This window comes from Pan paniscus, chromosome 6 (assembly GCF_029289425.2).
Source record: "Pan paniscus chromosome 6, NHGRI_mPanPan1-v2.0_pri, whole genome shotgun sequence".
Taxonomy (NCBI): Eukaryota; Metazoa; Chordata; class Mammalia; order Primates; family Hominidae; genus Pan; species Pan paniscus.
Genome location: NC_073255.2, coordinates 34,016,572 through 34,023,346, shown reverse-complemented (window position 1 = coordinate 34,023,346; position 6,775 = coordinate 34,016,572).

Below are 6,775 nucleotides of genomic sequence, written 5' to 3'. Positions count from 1 at the left end.
GAGCTGCAGCGGGGCTCAGGTGTATTGCCTGGAGTATCCTATTTGGCCACTTAGCTTGGGCGGATCAGATCGGCACATGCAGACACTTAAGGCATGCCATCAGGTGCAGTCTCTTTGGAAAGACAGAGAGGGAGAAGGGGAGTGTGGGGGGTGGGGGGCCGAGAGAGAGAGAGAGAGAGAGTTTTTCTTTCGAAGAGAAAAACAGGATAGCATTCAGAAACTCACTGAATATGTTTTCTTCTGCATGTTGCACCTTCTGGCTTTGTTCCCTGACATTTTAGGTTACAAACATCTTTTCTGTCTTCAATGTCCTAAGAGAAATCTAGGATAAACTAAAGTGAAGCCAGCTGTAAGCCTGCTCTGGGCAAAAGCAGGGAGTGAGTTTGTTTTTCATGTCTTCTGCGGGAGTTCCTATGGCTTTATGCTCTTTTTCTATGAAAATTTGCTTTCATAACGATATCCAATATATTCATTCTCTACTACCTGTTCATTTATTCAAGCATTCATTAATTCACTCAGTCATGTTGACTGAACACTCATTATGTGCCAGGGAGTATACGAGGCCTGGGGAATAAAGATATGAGGGAAACTGGCTGGGCGCGGTGGCTCACACCTGTAATCCCAGCCCTTTGGGAGGCTGAGGTTGGGCAGATCATTTGAGGTCAGGAGTTCGAGACCAGCCTGGCCAACATGGTGAAACCCCGTCTCTACTAAAAATATAAAAATTAGCCAGGCGTGATGGTGTGTGCCTGTAATGTCAGCTACTCGGGAGGCTGAGACAGGAGAATTGCTTGAACCCGGGAGGCAGAGGTTGCAGTGAGCTGAGATTGTGCCACTGTACTCCAGCTTGGGCGACAGAGCAAGATTCTGTCTCAAAAAAAAAAAAAAAAAGGTATGAGGAAAACTATATCCTTGCTGTGGGGGATCCTACAAAACAACCTTGACTCCTTCCTGTGACATTTACATTTCAACTGGGACAAATTTTTAAAATAGCTATAGAAATGATTTCTGTTTGGGAATTATAGCTATTATCCATGCTGGTGATGACTTTCTTTTCAGCAATTTTGTTGTTGTTGTTTTTAACAAAACGTCCAAAATCAAGCCTCAAAGACTATTTCTAGACAGCTGGCATTTTCTTATCCACAGTTTTAGCTTGTCAGCCCAGGGAACCGAGCAGATCCTGTACTCTGAATGTCCTCTGCCTTCACTCCCCAAGAAAATCTGAATCAATATTTTCATTTCTTTCCCTGTAGCAGCTATACGTTCAATAACAAAACAGAAATCCTCTTTTTTTAAAAAAAAAAAAAAAAAAGGGAGAGTAAATGGGCATTGAAGGAAAACTAACAGACACAATATCTGAGCCAATCTTCTGATACAGAAAACATATTTTGGCCTTTTAAAATATTCCAGATTGTCTGTAAAACAAAGCATGAAAAAATGATTCTAGGAAAGTTTAATATGTATTTATGGAGTCAAAAAGACCTGGGCTTCAATCCTAGCTTGTCATTTATTAGCTGTGTGACCCTGAGCAAATTATTTAATCTTATATTCTTGGTCTCTAAAATGGGTTAATAATCCCTATTTACAGACTTTGTGATGATGGAATGAAGTGATAGATGTAATATAGTGTCTAAAGCATAAAAGTCCAGTTAGGAACTCTAGGTGGCCTCTGTTCCTTAGAGCAAAGTATAGCGTGCTCACATCTGCCTTTCTGGAGTAATCTGTGAGAATTAAGGTCTGATGCAAAAGTAATTTTCATCTCTCCCTACCACCCCCCTGTTACATCACCTCTATGTGAGTATATTAAGACATATGAGCCAGGCCTGGGCTTTGAAGATAAATCTGAGTTCAAATCCTAATTTAGCTACAGATACTTTGGTGATCTTGGACAAATAACCTTTCACATTCACAGTCTCCTCATCAGGTAAAATGGAGATAATAATATACCTCATATTTATGTAAATGAATGTATGCCCAACAATAATGTTATTAGCACTCAATTATATTCTGCACAGCAGGTAGTTTTTAACTGTGTATTAATTTCTGGGGAAAGAGTGGATGTTGACAATACATCAGGATCTTTTTTTATTTTTTATTTTTATTTTTTGAGAGGGAGTCTTGCTCTTGTTGCCCAGGCTGGAGTGCAATGGTGCAATCTCGGCTCATTGCAACCTCTGCCTCCCTGGTTCAAGCGATTCTCCTGCCTCAGCCTCCCGAGTAGCTGGGATTACAGGTGGGATTACACCACAACACCCAGCTAATTTTTGTATTTTTAGTAGAGATGGGGTTTCTCCATGTTGGCTAGGCTGGTCTCAAACTCCTGACCTCAGGTGATCCACCCACCTCGGCCTCCCAAAGTGCTGGGATTACAGGCGTGAGCCACCGTGCCTGGCCATACATCAGAATCTTTAGGAAGTGGCATGTATAATATAACAGAGTACACTCAAGTGCTCTCTGTCTCTCTCTTTGTCACACACACACACACACACAGACACACAAACACACACACCACTAGATGATAATGTCTTACATCTGGACATTTCCCCACCCAGTCCCAATGGGTGAGAAACCTGGTGGAATTTCAAAGTAGATTTCAATAAAAGTATAGACAGATTACTTAAGCTCTCTGCCAAATTTGGCCCCTATAAGATAAAGGAGTGGAAACCAACATTTGATGACCACTACTACTGCTGCAGGTATTATGACCACTCTCACCATGCTTTCTGCCATTAGTGATATAGAAAAGTCACTCTCCTTAAGTAATCATTTCCTATGTGCCAGGATCATGCTAAACACTTTGTATACATTATCATATACCCATAACAATCCTGAAGTGAGAATTGTTATCCTCATTTTCCATTTGGGGAAACTGAGGCTAGAAAACTTATATAATATCTTAATTAAAATGCTCAACAACTCCAGCTGTAGATATTATCATCCCTGCTCTTTTTGGTTAAGAAAACAAAAAATTAGGGTAAGTAATTTATCAAGGTTACAGGCATTAATTTGAACCCACCTTTGGCTGATTCATTCCAATACACACTAAAAAAAAAATTACCCTTTAGTTTTTACTTGAAATTTCAGCCTGCTGTTATGGTAAGTATTTTCCTGTTTGAGACTTTAGTCAGTTGAGAAGTCTTTAAAATACATGTTCTTTGCTTGAATACTCATGTTTTTATTTTTATTTTTCCTTCCTTCTCTCCCTCTCCCTACCTCCCTTCCTGCCTCTCTTCCTTCCTTCCTCCCTTTCTTTCTTTCCTTTCCTTTCCTTTCATCTCTGTCACGCAGGCTGCAATACAGTGACGCAATCACAGCTCACTGCTACAGCCTCTACCTCCTGGGCTTAATCCATCCTCCCTCCTCAGCCTCCCAAGCAGCTGGGACTACAGGCACGTGGCTGCTTTTTAAAATTTTTAGTGGAGACAGGGTTTTGCAATGTTGTCCAGGCTTGTCTCAGACTCCTGGGCCCAAGTAATCTATCCACCCTGGCCTCCCAAAGTGCTGGTACAGGCGTGAGCCAACACGCATGGCCTACTTATGTTTTTCAATTTGAACCTATGATGATACTGTCATTTTTTTTTTTTTTTTGCCTAAAACATAAACTTTGGGGCAGGCCAGGCTCCAGGGAACTCATAGGACTTGTACTCCTGACCCCAAGGGCCCTGGCAAGGACAGGCACAGTATAGGGAGACTAAGAAGTCATTTGCCTGAGTGCAGGGATTTCAAGGGATCAAAATTATTCCCTAACAAAAACTCCATCCTGTTCAACTTCCAGTTGCTCAGAGTTCCATAGTTAGAACTTTTACTTCTTAAACTTACTCAAACAATACAGTGAGCATCTGCCATAATTTGATCACCTCCGGGGAACTGAAGGAATTAAATAACGATTTTCACATGGGCGAGTTTCCCTATCCCTAAAAGCTAAATTTAATTCCAAGGAGGGACCAACACATAGGACAGGGCTGTGCAACCTTTAATATATCTGCATATTGGTCTTGCTAAAATGCAGATTCACATCCAGGGGCAGGCCCCTGAATTTCCAACAAGCTTGGAGATGATGTGAATAATTTTGAATAATAAAGATCCTAGGGCGATGGTTTGCAACTCGGGGTATATATGAGAATCACTCAGAAGGCTTTTAGAAATCCCAATGCCGAGATCACGCTCCAGAATAAACAAATCAGAATCTGAGGGTGGCAGAAGGTAGAAACCAAATATCAGCCTTTTTTTTTAAATTCCCAGGTGATTTTGATATGCTGCTAAGGTTTGATAAGAGAAATGAGATTCAGAGAACAGATTATATTGTTGAAGAGCTTGACTGGAAATGGTAAGAGCTAATGTTGCTCCATGTTTTTGCCGGGATTGTCTCTGGTCATGAAGGAAAGAGAGGGAATCAAATTCTTATCAAGAGCGTGTAACCACAGACATCATGATATGAGAAAATAGAATAAAATCTAACATTAGCATGACATCTTCTCAGTCAATGTGGGGCAATTCTTCTTCAAATTTTGGTCCATGTTATGATCTTTAAAATATACTTCTCAATGAATAAGCATAAACAATAGGCACTTACTTTAGGGTCACTCCCACAAGAACAGCCAGCTGTCAGTGAGGCAGATGTTTTCCAGCAAATCCACTCTATCATTTCTCAATCATAAAGAAGATTAGAAATGGGATTTTCAGTTCAGATGGGGTTGAAAGGTGATGTTTATGCCTGAGAAATACTTCACACCACAGCTAGAAAAATTGGTTTGGAGAAAAAATATCTCACAACTTCTTATGTGTTCTGAATATATGAAAATAAAACCCTCAGCTTGGACAGAAAGAGGTGGTATCACAGACAAACGCACTTACCATCCACTCTCAATGGTGGCAGCAACAGAGAGGTGAAAGTATTTTAGCTGACTCTTTATACCCAAAGATTTTTGTCCTTATCCACATAAACTCCCATTCCTCAGGGCTGGCATTGAAAGGGTGAAAAATTAAGTCAACCACAATGTTTACAGTGGTTAACTCAGGTGTGATGCTTAATTTTATGCGTCAACTTGATTGGGCTGTGGGGTGCCCAGGTATGTGGTCAAACATTATTTCTGGGTGTTTCTGTGTGTCTTTGAATGAAGTTAAATTTAAATCAGAACACTGAGTAACACAGATTTTCCCCCAGTATATAGATGGGCCCCATCACATCAGTTGAAGGCCTGGAGAAAACAGAAAGGCTGACCCTCCCTTGAGAGTAAGAGAAAACTCTTGTGATGGCCTTTGGACTGATCATCAGCTGTTTTCCTGCCTTCAGATCCAAACGGAAACATTAGCTCTTCCTGGGGTTCCAGCCTGCTGTCTTGACAGGAACTATACCATCAGCTCTCCTGGGTCTCTTACATGCCAAGTCATCCTGCAGATCTGGGACTCACTCCATAATCAGTGAGCCAATTGCATATACTAAATCTCTCTTATCTGTATATCTCATATAGTCATATATTTTCTCATATAAATGTATATATGAGATACATAGATGTATGAGATATGAGATATACCATATATAATATTCCTAAATATATATATCATATATATCCACTATATATCTTATATATAGATTGTATATGTATATCTCCTATATATATTTCTTCTATAAATATCTCTTTTATCTATCTATCTATCTATCTATCTATCTATCTATCTATCTATCTATCATCTATCTGTATCTTCTGTACAGTTAGTAGTCCTTTGGTATCCATGGGAGATTGGATCCAGAACCCCCACTCAGATATCAAAATCTGCATATGCCCAAGTGTCTTATATAAAATAGTGTAGTATTTGCAGATAACCTATGCATAGCCTCCTGTATACTTTGAATCATCTCTAGATTACTTACAATACCTATACTATGTAAATGCTATGTAACTCGTTGTTATGCCCCATTGTTTTTTATTTGTATCATTTTTTAATTGTTGTTTGTAATTTTTATTGTTTTTTCTAACATTTTTGGTTGGTTGAATGCATGGGTGTGGAATCTACAAATATAGAGAGCTGACTGCATATGTATCTCCTATTAATCTATATCTAATCTACATATATCATATATCCTATACATATATCTTCTATATATCTCTCTTATTGGTTCTCTTTCTCTAGAGAATGCCACCAATTCGGCACTTAAAAAATTCTGGGCCAGGTGTGGTGGCTCACACCTGTAATCCTAGTACTTTGGGAGGCCAAGACCGGCAGACCACTTGACGCCAGAAGTTTGAGACCAGCCTGGCCAACATGGTGAAACCCTGTCTCTACTAAAAATACAAAAGTTAGCCAGGTGTGGTGGCACACACTTGTAAACCCAGCTACTTGGGAGGCTGAGGCAAGAGAATTGTTTGAACCCAAGAGACAAAAGTTGCAGTGAGCCGAGATCATGCCACCTCACTCCAGCCTGGGCAACAGAGCAAGACCCTGTCTCAAAAAAAAAAAAAGGCTAGGCACGGTGGCTCACACCTATAATCCCAGCACTTTGGGAGGCCAAGGCAGGCAGATCACCTGAGATCGGGAGTTCGAGACCAGCCTGACCAACATGGAGAAACCCTGTCTCTACTGAAAATACAAAATTAGCCAGTCATGTTGGCATATGCCTGTAACCCCAGCTACTCAGGAGGCTGAGGCAGGAGAATCGCTTGAACCTGGGAGGCGGAGGTTACAATGAGCCAAGATTGCGCCGTTGCACTCCAGCCTAGGCAACAAAAGCGAAACTCCGTCTCAAAAAAAAAAAAAAAAAAAAAAAGTCTGCCAT